Source organism: Marmota flaviventris, chromosome 7 (genome assembly GCF_047511675.1).
Source record: "Marmota flaviventris isolate mMarFla1 chromosome 7, mMarFla1.hap1, whole genome shotgun sequence".
NCBI lineage: Eukaryota > Metazoa > Chordata > Mammalia > Rodentia > Sciuridae > Marmota > Marmota flaviventris.
The window spans coordinates 138,927,937-138,955,200 of record NC_092504.1 but is presented as its reverse complement, the minus strand read 5'-3'; positions in this window follow the sequence as shown (position 1 = coordinate 138,955,200).

Below are 27,264 nucleotides of genomic sequence, written 5' to 3'. Positions count from 1 at the left end.
CAATGGAAATATCCCAGACTTTCCTAAGTTTCATGTGGAGAAGAAGGCTGATAAAAGTTACTATAAAAACAAGACCATCCCAAAAAACCAAAACTAATCAGGACTCCTTCTTATTCTACCAAAATACATTTTCTTTCCTGATTCAGTATCTAATGAAAACTTTACATGGAACAAAATTTTGGCCTCCATTTGTTTCATAAGGACGTTTTGTGAAACCCCTATATTAAGTGCTTCATTCTTCCACTAAAATACTGGAGGGAATACTGGATCGTCATTAATCATATCAAAGCGGTACATTACTCCAAAGCAAAAAAGAATGTTCTTGTAAAGGCAGCATAAAGGCATCTGAGAGTGGAAGCCAAACTAATTATGACATGCTTTGAAGTGTAAGATGTGCAGCAAAGGAGGCTACCAGGATCTCGTCCGAGATGATTTCAAGGGGTAAGCTGTACTTTGGATAAATTGAAGATTTGCTTTGTGGATGTGTGTGGTGGCAGGGGAGGAGAAGGAAGGAATAAAACGTTCTAACCGCAGTCATCTCGATACATACTCTGTTACTGGGGGAGACATTCCTTAAGTGGCCCTACTGCACACATTTACTACCCCTTCAGCTCTCAATAAATGAGCACCAGAGCGATAATGTCTGCTCACAAACTCAAAGTCCAGAGCGAAGATAGAAGCCTTTGAACAAGATCCACATGGATGTAGCACTTCATTCATGACCTTCCACAAATATGTAATCAAATGTTTATTCAATGAGAATGTAAGAAAGATCACTGATGGAAACTTATCCGGGGGGGGTTTGTAGTTGACTTACCACCTTTACAGAGCAATAGGACACATGTGTCATCAATCAGTAGGTTTTCCCCAAAATGCACTTGCTGATATCTTCCCCTAACTTTAGATGCTGACTCACTTTCTTTTTTTAGTACTAGAGATAAACCCACAACCTCATACATTCTAGGTAAGGGCTTTGCCACTGAACTATATCCCCAGAGCTTTTTGTTGAAAATGAGTGTCACTTAAGTGGCCCAGGTTGGCCTCAAACTTTGCGATCCTCCTGCCTCAGCCTCCCAGGGAGCTAGGATTACAGACAAGCAACACTTGCTTCTCTAGCTCTTCATCATTTAATTAAATTAGCCCCCACTTGCATCTCTAGCTCTTCGTCATTTAATTAAATTAGCCAAGGTCCTAGGAAGACAGAGAACCAAAGTCAGATAAATTTGGGGAATTTTACTGAGGAAATTATTTATAAAATCTGAACAAGACAAAGGGAAACCAGAACTCAGGACTAGCAACAGTGAAAGTCACTACCCCAGGGTCTGAAAGGGCCAGGGGAATGGCTGCTACTGGGCCCACAGAAAGCATAGCTGAGCTCTGTGAGAGAAGACCTCCCACCCTGAGCTGGGCCTTCCGTGGAGGAGCACAGCTCTGCCCAGCCCAGGAGCCAAACCCAACTGGAAGCCTAAGGGCAAAGGCCCTGGGTGGCATCGTCTCTGCTTCAAGATCACAGAGCAGAGCAGAGCAGCACACTGGAGTTCTTCTCCCCACCTTCTCAGGTCACCTCCTGGAAGTGTAAAGGCATCAGCACACCTGTCCCCCGGGCATCCCATGTCAGTAGAACCGACCAAAAAGCAGCCAGTTTTTGATGTGCTCTACATATTCCCAGGGATATGTGGCTTTTTTATTTATATTTTTACTAAAGCATGTAGACTTTCCTGTGTAAACATCTAAATATAAGCATTGGTAATGAACACTGTATTTTTTTCATGTGAAAAGTGATAAGACTAGAAAACTTAAACATGTAATAATGTTTTTTCTGGAAGTAAATGTTAGAACCTTAGGGCCTCTAACACACTGAGGGGTAGGGCAGGCATTTTCCCTGAAATAAATCACCATCCTCAGTGTCGGTCAGGACCCCAGCTGGCATGGCTGCTCCTGCGGCCATGATTCTTACTGTCACTACTGGTACTGCTGCTGGTCTCGGTCCACAGAAATCTGAAATTTAGAACATTCTTCTTCCCCAGCAAGACTCCTCTAATTTTCCACCTTGAGAACTGCCATCCAGAAATGTCCAAATAAGGCAATCACCTGCATCAATATCTGTGGAGCTGGTGGCAACCACAGAAGTTCCTACAGCACTGTTCTTGCTGTTGGAGACTCCGGGTTCTGGCACCATTTCCAGGCCTTCTAAGCAAAGACAAAGGCAATGAGGGAAACCGAGTTCATCAGGCAGGTCAGCCCTGGGGGCCGCACCCACGTACCTAAGATCAGGAGAACTAAGGTGCTCCTCTCCATTAGCAAGGAAACAAGATCACAGACTTCAGTTTTGACTGTAACTTAAAACTCCTAAGAAAAGCTGCTGTGGGAAGTGAAAACAAAAATCAGACTTCCTTCTTGTAGAAATAGATGAAGTTCCAGAACTGCAGAAATTCTCACTCTGATGTATACAATGTCGGACTCCATTTTTTTTTAAGATATTAATTTTTTTCTCCTTCTCAAAAATTATTTTTTATTTGTTCTCATCAGTTGTACATGACAGCAGAATGCATTTCGATTCATTGTACACAAATGGAGCACAACTTTTCATTTCTCTGCTTGCACACGATGTAGAGTCGCACCACATGTGCAGTCATACAAGTACCTTGGGTAAAGATATTTGTCTCGTTCCACCATCTTTCTTGCCCCCATGTCCCTTCCTTTCCCTCCCTCCCCTTGGCCCAATCAAAGCCCCTCCATTCCCCCACCCCTTATGATGGATCAGCATCCCCTTATCAGAGAGAACATTCGGCCTTGGGTTTTTGGGGATTGGTTTACTTTGCTTACTCCATTTTTGATGTTGGACTGCTGACAGCTTTTAAGCCTTGCTTCTCCCTCTTTTCAGGGTGCCCCACATCTGGCAGCTGATAAGAAAGCCTGGCTGCTTGCTGCTGTGGCCCCTGATGGACACTCACACTAAAAAAGCTGCAGCTCATGCCAGGGAACTCGGCCGCTCAGGACAGCCCCGCATGGTCTCCTTTTCTGGCTCTTTAGAACTTGCTTGACAGATTTTCCTGCTCTCCCTAGAGACCTAATTACAGCAGCAATAAACATTTTCATATGATTGTCATGCACATGTGTGGTGTCATCGTCATCACATGAATCAAAGCTGGAGTGGGCTCCCCCTCCTACTGGCACAGTGACAGTGACAGTGACGTGGAGGTGAGCTTCCTCCTCCATTTCTAATTAGTGCGAGGCCACAGAGGCTACCTGCAAGCCCCCAGCATCTCCTTTGCCTAGTAGGTGTGACCACCTTTCTATCCATTTAAATTCCTGACCCTGTCTTCCTGTCATACCCTGCCAATTCCCTAAATGCCTTAAGCTCCTGTTAACTATCACAGGTTCAACAGGTCTTACTGTGGGCAAAACGGTCACAAAGCAGAACCTAACAACAGTTTCTGAAGTGAAGAAAATGAAGTCTCTTTGCTCAAAATCAATGGAGGTGTTCCAATGTTTAGGGGTAGCAACAGTAAGATGGGAAGTTTTACCAGGTGGGTTTGCAAACCCACAGACACCTCCCCAGAAATGCCTTCTCCGGGCTCCACCCATTCTAATTACCATCTTTTCCAAAATGCTTGTGACCAAGTGACGTTGTATAAACCTTATTTGTGTGCTCAGGGATCTTGGGTAGCCCAGGTTTTAGTGTCAATTTGTATATGATAAGCCCGAGGTTGAATTGAATATTCGGAAGGCCCCATTTCCTTGAACAATAGGCTAACCTACAGTTGTGATTTGTGTAAGATGATTCTGTTCACTGAAAACTTGTTAGTGGGATTTCAGTTTATTGCAAAGTCACTCAAAGATTTGTCCATCCTTAAAAAATATGGTACTTTACAGAAATTATGAGAATTACAGCAGTTTGGATTTTTCCTTCTTTCATGGAATTTGTAAACAAATTAAGTAAAAATCTACCACACTGAATGAAGAAACGGACCCACTTGAGCAGGCGATGTACTGAGACAAGTGCATGAACTGCAGGGGGGGGCGGTGGGAGGCAGAGTGCAACCCATTCCTTTCAAGTGAAAAGTAGGTTCTTCTTTTTAAAGGATGTCTTTGTTAAATAGCAAATACAGTAAGCTACACACAAACCCTCTGGCTTCTCACCTCATCACTCTCTCCATAACGAGCCTTCATTGCAGATTGCTTTTAGATATGAGCATTTCCAGGGTGTTTGGCTCTACCCCATGGCCCTTACCCGACCCCCAAAAAGTCCTTCTGCACTTCAGATTCAAAGGCAGCATGAATTTCTGCAGAAAGCCAGACCAGCCTAGAGCTAGTAATAGGTTGTTAAGATTTAACGAGGAAAAGTAAGGGACCCATTAGAAGGTTAAAATGGCTTGGCTGGGAGGAGAGAGGGAGGAGACGGAATCCAAAGTTTAAAGAGATTGGAAGTAGCCATGTTAAAAATCATTTTAACAATCAGGTTTAAAAATAGACATTAATAAAATGCTTAATATAATATACTGTGAAAGCAAAAACCAAAATCAAAATCATCAATTGTGTACTGTAAAAGTGAAAATGATGTAAGATAAATTTACATCATCTGGCTAATGCACATTTCCCTGTATTTAGATGTCTATGTGAAAGTCTGTGTACACGTTCACAGAAAATGATTGGCTGTCCCTATTACATAAACGGAACATTTAGTAAAATGTGTAAAAATGTTCATGATGAAGGTTGCCAATGTCATCTCGATTGTCTCTTTAAAAACAAAGGTGAATCTAGATTTTTGGAAGACGTGAAAAATTAAGTACCAGATTGTTAAACCTAAATATTCCTTTTATAGTCTATATGAAGTTAAACAACTTGCTTTCTTTCAAATGTCATTTCTTTATAGACATTCTAGGTCTAAGCATTAATTTTTAACATTTTTTGCACTGTTTGTTTCAGTAAATTATAAAATTAATATGCTTTAGAGACAGTTCATTATAGAGATGCTCAGAACAACTTGCATTTCACTCCGCAGTCTAAAATGTACATGCCATTTTAACATGTAACATTTTAACATGATTCACTAGAGCAAATTTCAAGCTTTTTAGAATACAGCTCTGCAAAATCTAAAAAATGCATGTGGTCACAAAACCACTGCCCTAATGGAGACATGGAACTGTTCCACTATTCCCCAAAGCCAATAGGGCGGAACTTCAGTATCTTGCTTTATTTACTGTCTCTGAATAATAGAGCACATTTAGTTATCAGACAAAGAGATTAAAATCAAATATGACGACTAGACTCTCCAACTCTCTTGAGCTTCATAATAAGCACATGCATGTTCTTCTTCTCTCTCCTCCCCTTGCCCTGAGTCCTTTTGATTCCCTCCCCAAAATGAAATATACCCTTTCCTATTTCTTTCCACTATAAATCAAGATAATACTTTTTATTTTTGCTTTTCTTTTCTTTACATAGACAGCCTCCCGTCTGATTTGTATTAACAGGAAAGACAATCTCTCCAAAATGACATTACCTCACGAGCAAGAATGTAGCACTACACTGGTTCTCAAGACTGGAGAAAGCATGGTTAGGCTAAACTTGGACATCAGCAGTTGGAGGCCCCAATTTGATGTGTCTGGCACCCTTCATTGTCTTGGAGGTGGCACAGCAGATGCTTAAGATCTTTCTCCTGGCAGCAGAGTCCCCAATGAGGTTTTTATATGATTTGCTGAGAAACACCTGGTTTCACAAGTCATTCCTTCTGTCCCCAGGACGTCTGTGTCTGAAGCAACTCTGCCTTCATGAGACCTGCTAGAGGACGTGGGGAAAGCCTGTACAGAAGCAATTCATAAATTTAAAAAGACAGTTTGAAAATCCATTTTCACTTGGTGCATGATAAGATCTCAAACTCCCTGTTTGGTTAGCTGGTAACTGCTTGTTTTTTTGTGTTGTCCTTTTTTTTTTTTTTTTTAAACTACTTTTAAAGTTAGGGATGAGAAAGTTAAGATGTGGACTGTCTTGGAAGTAGTAAAGGATTCTCTTTACCTATGGGGCAAGATGTTTCACGAATGGAGCACATTTCAGTTCACTGGAGTTTACTGTGCATACAACACAGAACAGGCGCTGCCAGCCACTGGACACTGTGGCTTGGGATGCATGAATGTTGAAGAGCACCACGGAACTGGACTGGCTTTCAGGTGTTCTGACCCATATCCATGTTCCACAGCCTATCCATTTTTACATGGAGTATATATATTAAAATTACAATCATTTGTATCAGTTCCTTTTAATACCTTTTAGCTGTGAGGGCAAACTCATTTTGTAGTACCTCAGGCACCAATATCACAACTCTAAGCAAATATACTGCAAAATGCAAAGTTTAGCTGGCTCACTTCCTTTTAATTTCTCAGCCCTACCCAGATATTTTTGGACAGAACCTGTACTTACTTTAACTTCTCATAAGAGTATATAAAACTTCAAGCATTCTTTGCCCCTACTAGAATCCAAGTAATACTTGTGGGATATTCCCTGCAAAAAATTTATACCAATGCTTCTCAAAATTTAGTGTGCATCAGAATTATCTGGAGAGCTTATTAAAACAGATTTCTACATGCCATCTCCAGAGTTTCTAATTCAGTTTCAGGTGTGGCCCAAAGATGCTGCCAATGCTGAGACTGGGACCAACTTTTAAAAACCATTGACTTTCTGATCTCCCTTGTAAATGCATAGTGAGAATTAATATTGTTAAAATAACCATACTGTCAAAAGCAATAAACAGACTCAATGCAATCCCCATTTAAAAAAAAAAAAAAAAAAAACTCAATGACATTCTTTACACTACTAGAAGAAACAGTCCTAAAATTCATTTGGAAGAATAAACGACCTAAAATAGCTAAAGCAATTTAAAGCCAATAAATAAATAAACAATGTTGGAGGCATCACGATACTTGACTTCAAATTATACTACAGAGTTATGGTAACAAAGACTCCATGGTACTGGCATGAAAATGTGTACATAGACCAATGGTGCAGAATAGAAAACAGAGGCAAACTCACACATCTACAGTCATCTGATTCTTGATAAAGTACACTGAACAAAAGACAGACTTTTTAACAAATAGTGCTAGGATAACTAGTTATTCATATGGAGAAGAGTGAAACTAGACCCTTATCTCTCACAAAAAAACAACTGCTGCACAAAAATCAATTCAAAATGGATCAAAGACCTAGGAATTAGATCAGAAACTATGCACTCCTAAAAGAAAATGCAGGGTCAACACTGTGCATATAGGCACAGGCAATGACTTTCTCATTAGGACCCCTCAAGTTCAGGAAATAATGCCACGAGCTAATAAGGGAATGACATCAGAAAACTTCTGCACAACAAAGGAAACAAGAATGTGAAGAGAAAGCCTACAGAATGGGAGAAAAACCTTTGCCAGCTATTCTTGTGAGAGAGGACTAATATCTAGAATATATAAAGAACTAAAAAACATGAAAAAAAAAACTAAATGGGCAAATGAATTAAACAGACAATTCTCAAAAGAAGAAACACAAATGGTCAACAAATGTAAAACACATCAATATCATTAGCAATCAGGCAAATGCAAATCAAAACTACACTGAGATTTTATCTCATACAAGTCAGAATGACAGACATCAAGAATACAAATAATAATCAATATTGGAGAGGCTGTGGAGAAAAGGGAACACTTTTACACTGCTGGTAGGGTTTTAAATTAGTACAGCCACTCTAAAAACCAGGATGGAGTTTCCTCAAATGACCAGGCACAGAACCACTGTAGCATCCAGCTGTACCATTCCTCGGTATCTATCCTGAAGAATCAAAGTACTACTCCAGCGATAATGGGTATACACGTTCATAGCAGCACAATTCATAATAAGCAAACTATGGAATCATTCTAGCTGTCCATCAACAGATGAATGGAAAAAGAAAATGTGGTATATTTATATACACAATTGAGTTTTATTCAGCCATGAAGAAAAATGAAATTATGATATTGGCAGGAAAATGGGTAGAACTCAAGACCATTATTTAAGCGAAATAAGTCAGATTCAGAAGATCAAAGGTTGTAGGGTTTTTTTCATATATGGAAGTTAGAGAGGAAATAGAAATAGAAAGTTGAGGGTGGATCTCATGAGAATCAAAGGGAGATCAGTAATGGAAAGAGACCAAGGGGAGGGGAGGAAGGGGGGTGCTGGGGAAGGATATTGGCCAAATTACATTGTCACATTGTGTGCATGTATGGATATGAACAACAAATCCCATCATATGTACAACTATAGTGCAGCAATAAAAAATGTAGAAAGAAAAAAAAAAAAACACTGACTTCAGATTCTTTCTCCTGATAATTGATGATACTAATTAGCAACATAAAAAGAAATTCCACTTTCTTTTTTTTCTTTCCCCAACCCAGGATGGCCAATCCCTGCTCTACACAGTTTTCTTCCTATCTCTACTAGTGCAATTCAGGTATGACTGGTGCTCAGAGTCAAAACCCTCCTCCCTTCTAAGCTTTTCTAAGCTGCAGAGCTTTAAAACCCCAAAATAGTTTACGAATCTCCAGCAGTTTGCTTACATTCGGCCAATGAGTATATTAAAAGGAAAGGACATGGAAACGCCATTCCTTTCTGGGAAGGAAGGCATGTGGGCACTGGCAGATGGCAGATGGGGGTGGCAGGCTTGTCCATTCCCCCCACAGGGGCTCTGCCCTAGGAGGCCCACCCCATCTCTGTGGCTTCTCTTTGATCCCTGTAGAACGAGTAGTAGGCCCTCACAACTCTTGAGGACTGAATATGTAGCCAGGTGCAGGAGGAAGGAGAAATACACAGAGTTACCCTGGGTTCCCGCAGAGTGATGGTAGTGGTTGGTGATGGGGACCTGGGCCTCATCAGTCCTCTGCAGCCAGTCCCAAGAGTTGGAAAGTGGACCCAGAAGGGTCAAATGGCCAGGGCCACAATGGGCTTGGAGACAGTCAATGGCCCAGTATCTCTCCTGGTGGCATTTAGGACAAGGTCCCAGAGGCTTGCTAGGCTTGGGACATGTATGAGTCCAGTGACCATCTGACTACACCTAAAACAGGGTCTGGGCAGTCCTGAGGGACCCTCTGTGGGCCAGTGGAACCAGGGACAGATGCTGAGGCAGAAGGATGGCTTGAGGGAGCATCTGATATTTCTGCTTCCGGGCCCTCCTGTCTCTCCCGTTATACACCTTAAAGGCCACTCCCTGAACCTCAGCTTGGGGAGTTAAGGGCCCCCTCTTGAGGCATCTTAGTTTGGCCTTAATATCAGGGAAACTCAGGGAGAAAAAGTAGGTCATTGGTAGTGGTCTCCCACCTGGAATCTCAGGAGGCAGATTAGTGTACTGTGACAAAGCCTGGGTCAGGGGTCTCACAATGCTGACGGGTTTCATTCTTAACTTGGAAGACTCCCTGGAGCTTTTCATAATTGATAGCCTTATGGGCCGCCTTTCTAAGTCCTGCCATGAGGCAAGAAATGAGTTGGTTTCTACTAGTTACTCCTCCAGGTGAATCATAATCCCATTTGGGGTCCTGATCAGGGACCACTTCAGTGCCCATCGAATGGGCAGGGGAGGGCTGATGTACCTCATCAGCATGATTTCTATCTTGCTCCCAAACTCACCTGCTCTCCTCGGGCAGGAGGGTGTTAGGCAAGGTCATATGGGCATCGTGGGAGGTTAAATCATATGATTGGGTCAGATATTGGGACTCTTTGATATATGTGGTGGGGCTTGAAGTATAGGACCCAGACCCCTCTTCTATCTGTGAAAGATCTGACAAAGAGAAAGGCACATGAACCTGCTTACACCATCTACCCCAGCACCCTGTGGAGAGGACACAGAGATGCGAGTTGGGTAGCAGCGGCAGCCCATGCGCTTGCGGCAGGAGGAGACAAGGGCGGAGGGGCTGAGGGGACAGTTGCTACAGCGGCTTCATTAGAAACAGAAGGGAAGTAAAAGCTAAGAGGACTTGTGTGGGAGAGCAAGAGTTTCAGAGAAAGGGCTTCGAGAGAGGAGAAGATCTGAACGTATGATATCCCTTTTCCATTTTCCCGAATGCTCACAATAGTTGAAAAGATCCCTGATGATGTTGGGACCTAGAGTGCCCTTAAGCGGCCATTGGGTCTTGGTCCTTAGCTCCTCAGCAGAGCTCATGAAAGTCCTGGCCAGGCCACCAAGATTCTCCACCAGCAAAGCCTTGGACTGGGGAAGTAGCAGGTGAGGACCCCCTTCTCTCAGTCCCCACAAGGCTTCAGCCCCGGGGCCAGTGAATTGCGTGGTGATGACCCTCTTCACTCTCGTCTCCTCTACTCTGGTTTGGCTTAGAGCTGGGGATGCCTGCCTCTAGCCACTCCAGCATGCCAACTCTCCATGGAGAACTCCCAATCCAAAATCCCACCTCCAATCTCTGCGCGCCTGCCTTCCCTCTGTGCCCCCAAGGTGGCCAGCATCCTCCGTGAACACATTCTTTCCCTGATCCCACCTCCTCTCCTCACTCCAGTCTGATAATGGTCCTGAATTTACTTTCCATGTCTCATGGTCTGTTGCTAAGGCACTCAACATCTCCTGGATTTTCATATCCCTTACTATCCTCAGTCCTCTGGCAAGGTGGACATTCAGATTGGACTAAACTCCTTCTCTTGGCTCTTCTTAGATTACAGGCCCTCCCAAAGAAGCCACTCAACGTCTTCCCTTTTGAGCTTCTATATGGGCGGCCTATCTCCCTGCTCAGCTCACCACCCTCTGATTCTCCACTACCTCTTGCTCCTCATCTTTTCTGGCCCCTTCTTGCACACATTAGGAACCTTCTTGGTCAACACAGCGATGCTGTTATGGCAAAGCCTAGTTCTGCCTCTTCCCCTTCTCCCACTCTGTTTCTCCTGGCAACTAACCAAACATTCCCAGCTTGATTCTTAAGCTGCTGTGGCTCTGCAGAATCCAAGGGACCTTAATCTTCTTATGGCCAAAAAAGGCAGACTTTGTCTGAAATGCTGTCTTTATGTCAATCAATCTGATGTGATAAAGGATAAGATAAAACAACTCCAACAGGACCTTGAACAACAGCTCTCCTCTGCTGAAAGACGGCAGCTAAGTAAGCCCCTTCTCCACTGGGCACTTCCTTTCCTGACCCCTCTCCTTGTCTTAGGCCTTCTGTTAATGCTTGCCCCCTGTGTCATTAGATTTATTAAAGACCCGATTCAAAGGATCTCTCACTAAACCATGAACCAGCTTCTGTGACAGGACTTCCAACTCCTCACCCAAACTGGGCCATCCAAAGTCAGCATCGCCCAGTGCCTCCTGACCCTCACCATTGCTTCGATGACACCCCACACCCCTAACAAGGGTCCAGATGCTGACCCTTCCCAGCAGGAAGCAGTTATCAAGATTGATCTACACTCCTATCCCTTCAGGGGCCCAATAACAAAAAAAAAAGGGGGAATGTAAGGTCCTTGCTTAGCATCTGGGTGGCCATCTTAAGTGACAGCCGCCATTTTAAGAAAAGGTTTCCCTTTCCCACCCAAGGGCCTTTCTGAGAAAGGCTCACCACTTCCTCATACCAACCCAACCCTTCACCATCCATATTCTTTTCCAACAAGGACATACCAACCCCATCCTTAATCACCCACATGGCTCTAATTCCTGAGCCACCCCCATAAAAGTCTCCAACCCCAAGTCTGTACTGCTCTCTCCATCTGTGGAGAGATGGCCTTTATTTGTCAGAACCTGCCCCTGCTCTAACATGTAGCTAAGGTAACCTGTCCCAGGAATTGCCCCTCCCTACAGGGAGCTGTAAGGTTGTTAATTAATGGGGCTGTTCCATCCTGCCCTGCCCCCTGCAGCCCACCTGTTTCCACCTTTCAGCCCTCCCACTGAGCATTCCTGGGCCTAGTGGAATAAGCAGGAAGGAGAGACATAAGGGGAAGAGGGCAGGAGAACAAAGGGAGCCTAGGACATATAAAATGGGCAGAACACCTCCTTCTTGGGATACCAGGATACAGCTATGGCCCCCTTCTCCCTCACGGGAGAAGTCTATGTTTCCCCTTTGTAAATAAACCCTGCTTTATATGCCTGCCTTGGCGTGCGTCTCCAATGTTCAGACTTCAACATGTGGGGGAGCAGAACTCGTCACCGTCACGGGTATCCTGAGTCCTAAGGCCTGGGAAGCATGACGGAGGATGATCTAGGATGATGATCAGTCTGAAAGCCGACAGGCTTGCAACCCAAGAAAAAGGAGTATCTCAGTCAAAGTCTGAAGGCCAGGAACGACCAGTGTCTACATCGAGCTGTCCAGCAGGGAGAGCTTTGCTCAATCAGCTTTTTATTCAATTCAGGTCTTTAATTGATGGGATGAGACCTACTCACATTAGGGTGGGTTTATTTAACCTGTCAATTCAAATATTAATTTCATCCAGAAGCACCCACACAGACACCCCTAGAGTGATGTTTGGTCAAATGTCTGGGCACTCCATGGCCCAGTCAAGTTGACACACAAGGAACCATCTCAATACTCAGGCTGTAGCATTTACCCAACTATACTGCCCCAACAGTACTGCCTCCATGGAACTCCCACTACAGTCCCTGGACACATTATTATCCAACCAAGAAGGAGGAGGAAAAGATGGAGGGGGGGGAGGGGAAGGGGAGGAAGGGGAAGTGAAGGAGAAGGAAAAGGAGAGCAGTAGTCGTGGCAGCAGTGGGCAGGGAGGACTGGCAATAAAGGTCCCTGATAAAACCAAATGAAATTCTGAAGGCACGGCTTCTGAGATTCTCAATAATAAAGACACAGCAATGGTGGGAAAGCCACTTGAGCTCAGTTCTGCTGATTAATACATTCTAAGAAGTCATATAAAAAGTTTTCTTAAATTAAAAAGTATTCTCTCTCTCTCTCCTGCTGTTTCCCACAGGATGAGTTTTTAGAATATCTACAAAAGGTTTTGGGCTAATTTTATAATATAAACTATGAGGATGAAAGTGCTTCAGGGAAGGGACCTGCCGAACTTCAAAGGTAAATGACCAGTATTTTCCACTGAAAGGAACATAGTGAGTTCAAAGCTTGAGACAAAGTAAGGAGGGATATAGCCAAAATCAGATTATGAGAAAGAAATGCAGGTTCCTCTATGAGTCTGGGGATTTGAATATTCCAACAATTCCTCATTATGCCTCCACTTTTGGTACCACTGGACTCTCCAAGATTCCTCCTCCTTGGCCTTCTCCTGGGCAGCATTTAACCTCAACTATAATGACCGTCAGTGGTGAGCAGGAGTGGGGCAAACATGGGACCTTAGACACTCTCCAAAAAGCTCAGAGTGGTCCTCTAGCTCTGCATCAAGTAAAGACAGTTTCAAGCGAATCTTACAGGTCAAAATTCATGATACAAATCCTTTACCTTTCAGTAGTAAATCTCCTAAGCTTTAGACTTCACTTCTCATATCTCATCATCTCTTTTCTGGCCTAGATTTTAAAAATCATGAATAAATTTACAATCAATTCTGAAGACATATTGCCAACAGTTCAAAGAGACCAAAACACAAAATAACAATAAAGAAACACACATATTATAAGAGAACTTCTTGCTACAGTGAATTTAGGGGACTCCCATCAAATCCTCAAATATGAAGCCCACGTATGATGCTCACATCATTACAGGGCTCATGCCTGCTAAGGTTGTGTTATTCCAATTGTAACAACTGCAACAGAACACAAGATTTGTGTTCATACCAAAAATAATTCCATGATAAGACTATGATAGCCAGTGGTTCTTTATTCCATCTTTAAAATGTTGCTTTACTTTGGGCTGGTGTAATTCTGTGGTACAGCACTTGCCCAGCAGCCAGGAGGCCCTGGGTTCAATCCCCAGTACCAAAAAAATGTTTTACTTGACTCTCAATAAATAAATTTAACTAAGTTTTAAATAATGTATGATTTTGCATGTCTAATACCCAACATTTCTTTTTTCCCCCTGGGGACTGAACCCAGAGGTGCTCTGCCACTGAGCTACATCCCTAGTCCTTTTTATTTTTTTATATTTTGAGACAGAGCCTGCTAGGTTTCCTTGCTAAGTTGCTGAAGCTGGCTGGCCTTAAACTTGTGATCCTTCTGCCACAGCCTCCCAGTCACTCTAATACATAACATTTCTTGTTTAAAACAAGGGGCTAAAATCGAACCTGTACATTGTTTTTCCAAGGCAAATAGTTGAAACTAACTATTCACCATAACCATATTTGGTCCAAATTATAAAATGTCATAAAAATAAACATTGTTTGATGAAGAGATAGTAAAACATAATGTTGGTATTTGCTTCATTAGGTATTATATATTTCACTATAGATAATGAATACTTTATATTTTTAATAAATGTGAAGAAAATTTTTAAAAAACTAAAATTTGATGTTCTAAAATGTGTGTCTTAAAAAATACTCAGTCTCCTAATTTTCCATTATAAGTCACTTTTCCAAAATTGGGTCTAGGTGTAATTTGAAATAATTTATGACATTTTACTGGAAACACCGTTATTTATTACTTTCCATATAAATAGACTGTAAAATTTTCTAATTTGATCGTACCTTTCTAGTTTTAAATGTGTGTGCTTTCTCTCAAATTTCATCCGTGTCCCCCAAAAAATTTTCCTGTAATAATTTTATTGATCTCTTTCATGATTTTGAAAAGATCAGCCACTCCTCTTTTCCAAGAAAAATATCTTACTCGCTGGGTATTTAATTGTGACTCAGGAATTAAACACTGATGTCAAGTTGCTTGCCTCATCAGAATGGGCCTGTGTGAAACCGGTGGTGGGGGGGTGCTGGAAGGAGCCTCAGGTAGGGCCCTGAACATCCCCAGGTTCTCGCTCCCAGCATGGGCACCTGACTCTCTCAGCAAGGAGGTAACTACCTCCCAGTCCCCTGATAAGGAGAACTGCCCTTGGGGAGCCCAGCTTCCAATGCCCTGGGAGAAGGAGTCCAAGGAAGAATTCCAAGAAGCCTCTGCCTTCCCTCCCAGGGTCCTCCACAGGGCCATGTGTGACCCGGGTGGCATCTCCCCAGGCACCCCAACTGAATTCTTGGCCTGTCTCTGTCCCTATTCCTGCTGGGCATAAGGGTCTGCTCTCAAGTCAGCTACTTGCAGTCACATTGCTGGAGAGAAAGCTTGAAGACTGAGAAAAGAACCCAGGATTCGTCTCTGCGTCTGGGTGGTGTTGGGTGTACGAGGGAAGCAGGCTGCTAAACACTGCCTCACGTGTGTGATGAAAAAGGTGAGAAAGGAGGCTGCAGTGGACCTGAGAAAAGAAAAGGATTTCCTTCCTTCATCCATCTAAGAAGGTTATTAAACTGTTCAAATATTTGCCTCTTTATTTCTTCCTCCTCTAGTTTCAAGAATATTTTCAAGAAAATTAGGTGTTAATTGCTAATTTTTTGGTAGAGTTTTATGATACTCATATTATAAAATAAAAATATATAATGTGTGCTATGGGAAGGAAAGTACTTTCTATATTTTAAGCATAAATTACTTCTCATTAATTTTTATTTTGTAACAATTTAGTTAGCAATTTTATTTTACCAAAATGTTAATATAACAGGTTCATTAACATACACAATTTTACATTTGTTTACAAAAGAATAAAGGAGTTTTCTAAGAAATGTACATTCTGTGAATTTCAGTTGTATTTCTGTAAATATAGTCAAGTAATTGCATTACTTTGCAAATTAAAAACTAGCTGGTTTTGACTCAATATTTATGATTATTTTTAAGAGTCAATTTGATTTAAATTAATTAATTTAAATAATTTATTATATTTTTTGTCAGAAAGTATAACCGTAATGATTTTTGCCTTGTTATATTATTAGGATGTCTTTGTTGATAAAGAGCAATTTAAATTTTAAGTGGATACATGAAGAGAACATAGATCCTACATTGGCCAAATGTACAAAATGATGGATTCTCTTTTCTCTGTATTTAAGTTAGCAAGGTCCTTATTGATTTTGTGAGTACTTGCTCTGGCACAATGATAATGTTTAAGATTTTTCTAATTAAAATTAGATTTATATATTTGTGTTGGGTGTTTAATGATATTTTTTTCTTGCAACTATCCTTTTTATATAAAAAGGGATAAATATTTGCTCTTTTTTATTGGTTCTTTTTAGTTATATATGTCAGCAGAATTGATTTTCAACATAATTATAAAAGCATGGAACATATCTTGTTCTAATTCAGACCCCACCCGACTTCTCCTTCCCCCACCACCCCATCCCTTGACCTGCCATTTACCCATAGTTATTTTTTTAAATTAATTTCTTGTGGATGTACACAATGGTGAAATTCACTGTGGTATATGCATATAGGTACATAGAAAAGTTATGTCAGATTATTCCTCTGTCTCATTTTCCTATCTCTTCTGTTCCTTTCATTACTCTTTGTCTATTCCACCCTCACTGCACTTATTGTGAGTTAGCTTCCACATATCAGAGAAAACATTCAACCTTTGATTTTGGGGATTGGATAATTTCACTTAGCATGATAGTCTCCAGATCCATCCATTTACTGGCAAGTACCATAAAGTCATTTATTTTTATGACTTAGTAATAATCTTTTGTGTAAATATGTTGCATTTTCTTTATCCATTTATCTTTTGAAGGGAACCTAGGTTGATTCCATAGCTTAGCTATTGTGAATTGAGCTGCTATAAACATTGATGTGGCTACATCACTATAATATGCTGATTTTAAATCCTTTGGGTATATATCAAGGGGTGGGATGACTGGGTCAAATGGTGGTTCCATTCCTAGTTTTTGAAGGAATCTCCATACTGCTTTCTAGAATGTGATACCAGTTTGCAGACCCACTAATAATGTATGAATATCCTTTTCCCCACATCCTCGCCAACACTTATTGTTCCTTGTATTCTTGATAATTACCATTCTGACTGGAGTAAGATGAAAGGTTTTAATGTGCATTTCTCCAATTGTTAGAGATGATGAACATTTTTTTTTCATATATTTGTTGGCTGTTCGTATTTTTTCTTTTGAGAAGTGTCTGTTCCTTTGCCCACTTATTGGTCGGGTTATTTGTTTATTTGGTGTTAAGTTTATTGAGTTCTTTGTATATCCTGGAGATTAATGCCCTATCTGAGATGGCAAAGATTTTCTCCCATTCTCCCACTCTTCTTGGTTCACTTGTTTCCTTTGTTGTGAAGAAGCTTTGTAATTTGATACTATCCCATTTATTGATTTCTGATCTTACTTCTTGTGCTTTAGGAGTCTTGTTAGGGAAGTTAGCTCCTGTGTAGACATGTTGGAGTGCTGGGCCTACATTTCCCTCTAGCAGGTGCAGGGTTTCTGATTTAATACCTAGATCTTTGATCCACTTTGAGTTTCATCCAAATTAAAGATAGGGGTTAAATTTCATTCTACTATATATAGATTTCCAGTTTTCCGAGCATCACTGTTGAAGAGACTGTTTTCTCCAATGTCTGTTTTTGGCATCCTTTTCTAGTATGAGATATTTATGTGGGTTTGCTCTGATTTTTAACATATCATAATCAAATGTTTTTTTCTATCTTAAATTTTTCAGTTTAAATTATCAGCATTAAAAACCTGTACTATTATCTGAATTTAATTTGTATATGGCCTCTTCTTGTTAGTATGTAAAATACTGGGACTTTTTTTTTACCACTTTGGTAATTGAATTCTATTTTAATACCTTATTAATTTCTTTCTATTTAAATCATCTTTCACCATTATGAAATTACTAAACGTAATGAGTCCATCTTTAACCTATCCTTGTTATAGGTTTTGTTAATATTTCAAGTTTTCAGTCTTTTTCACAAAATTTGCAAAAGGATTTATCTAATGATATCAATGCAAATTTTTTTAAAATATCTTGTATTGTGTTTAGTGTATGAAAAATCCATATGTCAGCCTCTGTGATACCCACTTTTCTGGCTCTGCTTTGTGAGTTTCATTTCTTTAGCCTTTTGGCCATCTTTTTAAATGTCTATGTCTTGCGCTCTTTTCCCCTTCATCACCACTACTTGAGTCACCAGTGTCACCCCCTTTCCTCCTGATTTTCCGTGTCCTGCTGGAGTCCTGGCTGATAGCCCCCACCCCGGACCCAGTGGCAGGCCTGGTTCAGCCAGTGCCAAACCCACCTCTGCAGCCAGTTCTCACAAAGCAACCTGCACAAGAGACAGGAGACCCCAAACCTGGCAGGATCCAAGGACCCAAGACCAAAGGGAAGCAGCTAAGAGACTTACCTGACTGAAACTGGACGGAATTTCGCCTCTTTTCCATGTTTGAAAAGTTGAGTGTCATACATATAAACACAAAGAAATTAGAAACTTATAAATGAAAAAGTAGAAATAAGCTATCAAGCTCTCAAATCATTGGATATTTGAAGATACTACGGCAAGGCGAAAAGAGATTTTAAAAAGGAAACAGAAGGTCCTAGTCATCATCTTTAATTTTAACCTGATAAGAAGGGATAGTGAATATCCTTTTTAACAGTTCAAGTTTATAAGCAAGACTTTGAAAGGGAAGAGAACATTAAGTTTCTTATGTGTCCTTTTACACAATTATTTTTGGAAATATGTGCTCATGTGTTTTTCCTAATCTCCAAACCGTCAGTTGTCTGTTTAATATTTCCTATTCGTGGTTCACATGAAATGCATTCAGAGGGAACAAGAACATGTTTCCCATTATCTAGCTGTTGTCTGTGTTGATGTACAAAAACTGAAAACATCTTGAATTCCACAAGCTAAGATAATCATGGAGGTCTCATGGTAAAGCATTGTTTTGTCTACTAGAGATAAGTCACAAAACTAATAAATGATTATTAACCAATATCAAAAATAATGTACTCCAAGCCTATACACTGAATCATACACCAAATACAGTTTACAATATATCATATGTTTGAAAGTTAAATGTTTGCATGTGGTGCAATTCAACTTGAAAATTATATATGACTAAAGAGGTAAAGATTGGGAAAAGATGGTCAGCTGACAGTATCTTATAACCAAGTTTCTATTGTGTATGTAAATAGCAGTTAATTCAACACAGACGAGCTAGTACTTAAAGAGAAAGCAACTCTCATTTTGATGTGGGCAACATAAATTCTCTCTGCCTTTGCCTCTAACTGAAGCTGTTTTGGGCTGCCTGCCACTTTGGGGATGCCACTTTCACAAAATTATCAACCAGCATGTCTTCCAGAAGTAACATGGGTAACTTTCTTTAAAATCCGAGTCCACCATTCCAAGGTAGAATCGATTTTAAAAATTTTAAAAAAAAGTCCTAGACACTATCACGCCATTTGTCCACCAATCATGAAATATAATTTTTCTTCCACTCAGCCAGTACCTGCTATTGAGTCGTTTAGAGTCTGAGAGAGTCACTGTTGGTACAATGACATACCGAAGTAAGCAGACGGGCACGCAGGTTCAACATTGCAAGCAGAAAAATAAAAGCTCTTAGAAGCAATTCTTAGGTTAAAAGTAGAAAATAATACAGAGATTTGTAAAATATGGTGGGGAGTAATTTCACTATTCACCTACCTGAAAACAGAATTTCAGTGTATTTCTGAGACCAGTGTAGTTTGTGGGATATGGATGTGTCAGTATTTTAGAGACAGGGAGCTGAGAGAGCTGCCTACTCTCATTTGCAAGTTCCAGGCTCTAAGCTTCCCACATCTACATCTGTATTCACCCTGCTGCATTCGGAGCCCAGGGAGGACTGTCCCATGTGGTAATTCACACAGACACTGTAGCATTACAGTGTTAACCCACATCATCTCCTGTGTGGCTGAAGGACACATACCCTAGGAAAACATTTTTAAAACGTTCTAGTGCAAAATTCATTTTTACAACTTCTTAAACACATTGCATCTCTTGTTCTATAATGACCCTTTTAATTTGGCTTTCCTGCTGAGCCTCCTAAATTCAGAGTAAACAACCATTGAAAAAATAATGAGGTTCAGATTAAAAGTCCACAAACAATAGAATAATTAACTATCTTAATAAAAACTTGGAAATAAGTGCTGACCCAGATGCCGAGGAGCATCAGGTAAACCTAATGAAGACCTGGGGAAAATCCAGCACCAGGCTCAAGGGAGACGCAGCCTACCTACCCCCCTTCCTCTCACCCTGATTTAATCTTCTTTGGAATCAGGCCCCTAGGGTAATTTAAAGTCTGCACTCTGGACTTAATTGCTCTTGTTTCTACAGACTTAATGATTGGAGGGCAGTGGGGGAAGCTGAACTAACATTTAAATGTAGGGAAAGTATTGAGATCATCTCTACTAAAAGGCTGTTTTCATGCACTTTTAATGGTATTAGTAAAACCCCACGTGAAAGAAGAACTAATCTATTGAGGTCAATTTCACTTGCAGAGCCATTAGCCAATGCCGTGATAACATTACAGATACAGAGTTTTCTTCATTATATAGTGTTCTAAATTAATACTTAATTTTATCTATGTTAATAATACAAAGCTAGAGAAAGACCTGAGAAGGATGATGTAAATACTCAAATTTCACTTCAACGAATAAACATTTAAATTGCACAATGCCATGGAATTCTAATTCTATTAGAACAGGTTTAGGAGCAAGAAAGAATTCTCTGATTAGGAACTCCAACTTCTATTTTTCTGAATGAAATTTTTCCATATAAAAAACTCCTGTTACAATTAGTCCTGAGTGATTTGGAAAAAAAAAAAAAAAGTTTAATCTTGAAACAATGCATAAGATAATTTAGGTCAATAAGAGTACTCATGTGCAATATTAGAATAGAAACAGTGAGGACAAGAAGTCCATTACTGGGTCCTAAAGCTTTGGAAAGACTCTTAAATGCCCCAGGGATCCTGTCCTCCTTCAAAGATTAGAAATTCATTATTCTTAAGGCCATATCTAGCATGAAAAGAATTGAGATATTGAATGAAAATCATTACAACACACCTACCACATTAAAGATAACAACATTTTACAGGTGTTTGGGGATTTTAAAAATGGCTCTCATACATTGATTTTGAAAATGTTTGTAGGACCGTATTGAAGAGGATTCTTAATGTTTAGTATACACAAGTTATACATGATGTTTATATATGCATATATAATTACATATGTGCCTAAATGGGTTATATAACTATGAAAGTATTAAACAAGAAAGACCAAATTACTTATAAAACTAGATTATCTGGAATAATAAGATTTGCTGTACTAACAATGAGAAAACTTTCCCTAAATTTAAAAGCATTTTCATAGTTATCTACATGCTATGATTCTGTTTCCTCAAGTGTAGAACAAACATTCTCATGCATGTGATAAAAAATAAAACGTGTAAATTTCCAAGCAAATGAGGCTCTCTCTAAAGAGAAGCAGCAACTTAGCAGGCGAAGCAAGAGGCAGTCTCATGAAAAGAGTGTAGGTTTCAGAACCATATAAAATTATTAAGGTCTTAGAGCTACTTACCCACCCAAGTCTCATCCATTCTTTTCTTTAAATAGTAGGAAGTAAGAGTAGGTTTTTCTTCCAAATAGGACGTGATGGCTCATTTTTCACCAGCACACAGTTCCTCAGCTCCACAAGCCACTGGGCACCATGCAGGAGGTCAGGGACCAGCCAGAAACAGGGCACAAAGTCCACGTCCGCTGTAATTGGCCGGTGCCTGAGCCATGCTAGCTCCTAGGTAGTTAGATATTCTGATTATCATCTATTCTTAACCAATATTGGTGTGATCAACTTTTTATCTTTGGGCAGATTAATTTTTGGATAAGTCAAGATAAAAAGAAAATACTACTACTACTACTACTACTACTACTAATAATAATCAAAGAAATTATAAATTTTTAAAATAATTCTGTAAAAACATCTACACATTTAAGGACCTTCACAGAGGACTCCATATGTGAAATCATAGATGCCACAACATGGGGATGACTCCTCGCCAAAGACCTGTAGTCTGAAGGGTGCCCCTCCGTCCCCTCTGCCGACCACCCCTTCTGGGAAGCCGAGCGGCCAGGGCGCTTCACGAGGCAGGAGAGGAGGGTGGGGCACTGGGCAGAAGGATGTGGGCTCAGACGCATGGGAAGACTGTTTATCACAAATCAATGAAGTTTTTTAAACTTTATATTCAGAACTGCGAACATTTTACCCAGAAACTCAAAAGTTAAGTTACTAGAAAGAGAAAATGGGAAATGAATACTCATATACCCTTTACCTAGATTTACCTACTGTTAACATTTTCTCTATTCAGTATCTCAATCTTCACCAGACCACCCCTTTATACATTTGTCTGCACCTCATGTTCAGTCAGTGTATGTGTACACATATGCACAAAAATTTTCCTGACTTTAAGGTAATTTTCACATTCCCCTTTCCATTACCACTGAAACACTCAATGTGTATTCCTTCAGAATAAAAATGTTCTTGTACATCCACAGCTCCAATTAATTTTTATTATTTCAATTTTAACAGCCAACACCCAAATACTAGCCTATACTAAGCACTACTTGAAACCTGACTCTACCAATTAGTGTCTGCATCCATTTGTGCAAATGACTTAACTGCCTGTGCCTCAGTTTACTAATATGCAAGATCAGAATAATAAAAGTGCCTGCTTCCAGAGGGTGCCAGAACAGCATAAGCATTATCTGTTAACTGTTGAATGCAATTAAGATAAACACAGTTTTCACTGCGCTTGCAGCTAACAGTTATTAGGGCTTTTCCATGACCTCCCTTATTTTATTAGATTCCAAAATTACTTTTTATGCTCATGTTCCTTGTTAATAAGAAGCACTGGAGAAAATTCCTAAAATTCAATGTTCCAAGGCCCATTCCTTTATACAAAGGAATTTTTTCTGACAGTTAATTTATAGTTTTTTTTTCTGACCTTCATCTTCATGTTTTTAAAATGATATGCAATAATTCAAATGCCCACCAGTCATGGTGGCACATACCTATCATCCCAGCAACTTGGGAGACCAAGGATCATAAGTTCAAGCCCAGTTTCAGCAACTTACTGAGGCCCTTTTCTTAAAATAAAAGATAAAAAGGAGTGGAGATGTGGCCAAGTGGGAAAGTGCCCTGGGTTCAATCCCCAGTACCAAAAAAAAAAAAAAAAAAAAAAAAATCACATGTTCCTTTTTAAGTAACTTTGGTGCAAGACTGCATAAATTTGCTAACTATGTTACTATAGAGATAGAAGCCATGAATGTGGCAAGGTACAATGAGAAAGACTTTATGTCAACTTATGACATTCTACAGTTTAGGTCAAAATATCCCCACACACCTCCTTCAAAATCATTATCACTGTTCTTTATAGTATTATTATTAGTATATGTGACTTAAATGCCTTCCTCAGTAGTTAGCAAATATCCAGAAGAGAAGCTTGTTGATCATTAAATATATTGGATATACCTTTCCTCAAGATCTTCTCCTACCAAGATGAGAAAGGGCTAACCAGAATGTGTAATGACTCCAGGCTGGGTGACCTTCCAACACACCGACAGGCTCAAGTTTCTGGAGAATTTGGTAATGCATGGGATTAATTAAGGGAATAAGAAATAGAACAAGAGATGCCCACATTATGTGGCTGGATTTACGACTGGTGCCTCCTCTCAAGACTACAGACAGATATAATATTGCTTAAATAGCCATCGACCCTTTCAAATGGTCAAGTTCAGCAAAAAGCTGAAATAGATGAATAAACCAATGATAGAAATATTGGTTCAGGGGTTTTCTGCACATTAGAGTAATATGAACCCAGGAAGAGAACACATATATTAGGAAAAGTTGGAAAGAAAAATGTCTGTTAGTATTATCTAAACCCAGGCTAATAAAGAAGTAGAATAGATAGAAAATAAGGAAGAAAAAGCAGATTGCAAAGGAGCAGAGGTGGATGGAGAGATGGGTTTGAAGAACAAGACAAGGAGACAAGTTCATCCTCAGCTGGCGGGGCCGAGGACACAGTATTGGGCCACCGAGGAACCAGTCTACCCAGGACTAATGCTCCATTGAAAAGAAATGCCACACAAGAAACGTGTTTGTGTTTTTATAGTTTAGAGTGTCTGTAAAACAGTTCTCATTACATTAATTTCCAGTGGAAAAAGTAATATACCTTTCAAAACACGACATTTGTAAATGCCCGGGAATGTCTAATTTCTGCCATCCTCATAATGTCGTGTAATAAAGATGAAAAAGAGGCCTTTACAAGATGTTTAGAAATAGAATAAGCAGTAGGGAGAAAATTTCCTTTTCCTTTTAAACAAATTTGAAAATGGGCATGCTCCCAAGTAATAAAAGAATGTTTACTTCCACCAGAACTCTCCTGAAGACAGCATTGGCAGCCCCCGGCCATCTCACAAGCAAGGCCTTGTCCAGGAACGCTGCATGCCAATCAATGCTGCTGATAAGAGGCACAGGAAGGCCTGTGTGCAGATAAGCACACTGCACTCAAAAATATTACCAAGCACACTTTATCCACAAAAGAGGCACTTCTACTTAAAAGGAAGTAAATTGATCCAAAGCAGCCTGATTAGTATCAGTGATTCATGGACAAATAGGAATTAGGGACTCTGTGAAAGAAAAGAGCTGGGACTTTCTATTCATTCATCCCCTGTGTCATTTAGCAGTAGCCGTCAAGTCAGGAAATTAAGAGAGACCCATGATTGAGGGGGCATGAGTGACCGAGTGAGCTTGCCAGCTCAGCTACAGGCTGCACATTCCCTTCATTAGACTAATGTCCACGAGCATCGACTGCTGCAGGAGGCTACGGTGGACTTAAGGTGGAGTTAAATGACACGGGGCAGAAAACCAGCCCTCTGGGTTTTAGGCCCCGTCTTTCCTTGAGTCTGTGTGTGACCCTAACTGCAAATCTCACTGGGCCTTTCTACCAGCCCACGTCGGAGACCACAAAAGTTCTTCCACAGAATGTAGGGCTCCTCCAAAAACAGTCCCTTTATCCAAGAAGTCTTTATAAGCAACACATTTGCTACTCAAAGGGGACAGTGCCATTAGGGCCTTCATCCTGAGCTTACAAACTGTGGGATCCTGTGATGGCCACATTTGAACCATCTGTTGCCTTCTCAGGTAGCAAAACAGCAGAGGCTGGTGGAAGGGAGAAGTTCAGGGCCTCAGTGCTTTCCTTTTCGGTAGGGTAGAACTGTCCCCCAGACCAGTAAGCTTTGGATCTATGTGCTTTCATTATAAAGCTCAGCTCCTTGCAATCAGTGCTAAGATATTGTCCACACAGTCAGAATTGTGTTAAAATCCCATTGATTAAATTTGCACTGAGTCAGCATGCAATTAGAAATGTCAAGACACAAGTTTTTCTTCAGTTTCTCTTCAATGCACTTTTGAAGTTTGAGAACCCACTCTTTTCCTCCCAGCTCAGATACTCAGACTGCTCTCCCACCCCCCACCTCAGCCTGTCTCTCTCCAATCTCTCAGTTTCCTGCTCCTATTGCATGGAATATGTGTGTTCTGAGTCCGGTTCCCTCTCAATCTGATTCTCTATTGGAAACAGTCAGCTCAGCCAAACTCATCCAGGCTCATGGATTCATGAATGAGATTCTTGGGGAAATGTGAAATCATTTTAGAATAAGCTTCAAGAAGCAGAGCCAACTCAAAGTGGAGACTAGAACATGAAAAAGTGTCCGGGGTTTGGGAATCCAGTTGTTCAGGTTCTGTGGGCCATGGGGGGACGTTGGCATCTTGCTCACATCTTGTCACGTATTCAGTCACCTCTTACCTGTAAGACTTTCCCCTGTTGGGCTTCATAATGTTCATGGTGTGACCTTTTTCTTGATACTTTTTGGTTAGGGAATTTGACTAGTCACAGCAAGCTTTCCTGTTTTCTTGATAGTCCTAAATACACAGAATCTGAATTTTCATCCTCAAAGTGGACTTTTATGTCTGTAGTTCTCTTTTATCTTATTTATTAATTCATTAGCTTAATTAACTTAATAGTAGCTAGGTTTGCCTAATCTGTGTTCTTATTAAACTAAGAGAAGAACAAATTAGGAAAAGAACAGATACATACTATTTCTAGCCAGCAATAAATCATCTCTAGAGAGGTTAACAAGGAATCGTAAGCGATCTTCACAATCAGATATTAAACGAATTTACAGGAGAAGGCCAGTACATCAGCCATACCGATGCCTCATGACTGTAGACCTGTAGACTTGACCAATAAGTTTGGTTATTAAATATTCATCATTTTCCCACATTTTTGGTGGTGCATTGTAGTTGTACATACTGATGGGATTTGTTGTTGTGTATTCGAATGTGCACACAATACACAATATAACAACATAATTTGGCCTCAATCACTTGATTTCAAGTTCCCTGGGTCTTATTCAGGGATTTCCAGGCCCATCGCTGTGCATGCAGTTCTTCACCATCTGCTCAAAGCTGACCAACGGTCTCATTCTCCCACTTGAAACCCATTAACGTGAGCCTTGAGCGTCCTCCTGGTCTAGGCCCAGCCTGTTTCCCCAGCCCCTGGCTTTCTCTGCCCTCCTTTAGCTTCCTCCAGCTCCCCATCTCTCAGCCCTGCTCCTTCCCCTTGTGTTACCTTCTTACCTGTTTTTCTCTTCATTTACCTCCTCACCTGCTCCTCACCTGATCTTCTCTTCATTTGCCTCCTCTCCTGCTTCTCGCTGTCCCTGGGACAGTCTCTGAAGGAGTCTGTCGGTTTCACATAGTACTTTGTCTAGTTAAGGGTGACTTGAACTTTCAGTTCTGAATGGGTAGCACCTCTTTCAGGAAGCCTTCCAGGCCCCTCAGGGGACTGGACGCTCCCCAGCATCCTCTGCCTGCCCTCTGGGCACTTTCCTGGACTACTGCAATTGCCCTTCACCCGCACGTCCTGTGTTCTAGGCAACCTGAAAGGAGGGCCACGTCTGCACATGCTGCTTTGCTTCTCAGCACTGAGCATCATGGAGTCAAAACAAATGCTGAACAAATGAACAAGTGAGATGAATTACAATTTGCTTACTTTTCCCTGAATTTTAGCCATTTTAGGACTACATATACAGACATATATACATCCATTGCAATACCATATGCATTCTTACCTGTTGACTCATATGTGTACATGCATACATACGTATAAGTGCAATCAAAGCAAATGTATAAGCACACACACACATGTGCACACCCACTAAATACACATACACTGACACATGTGAATGAGAAAGAAACGTCAACTCTTTACCTAGGCCTTACAAAAGCTGTGGTTTATTTTGCATGCAGTTGTGGCCTTTTTGTTT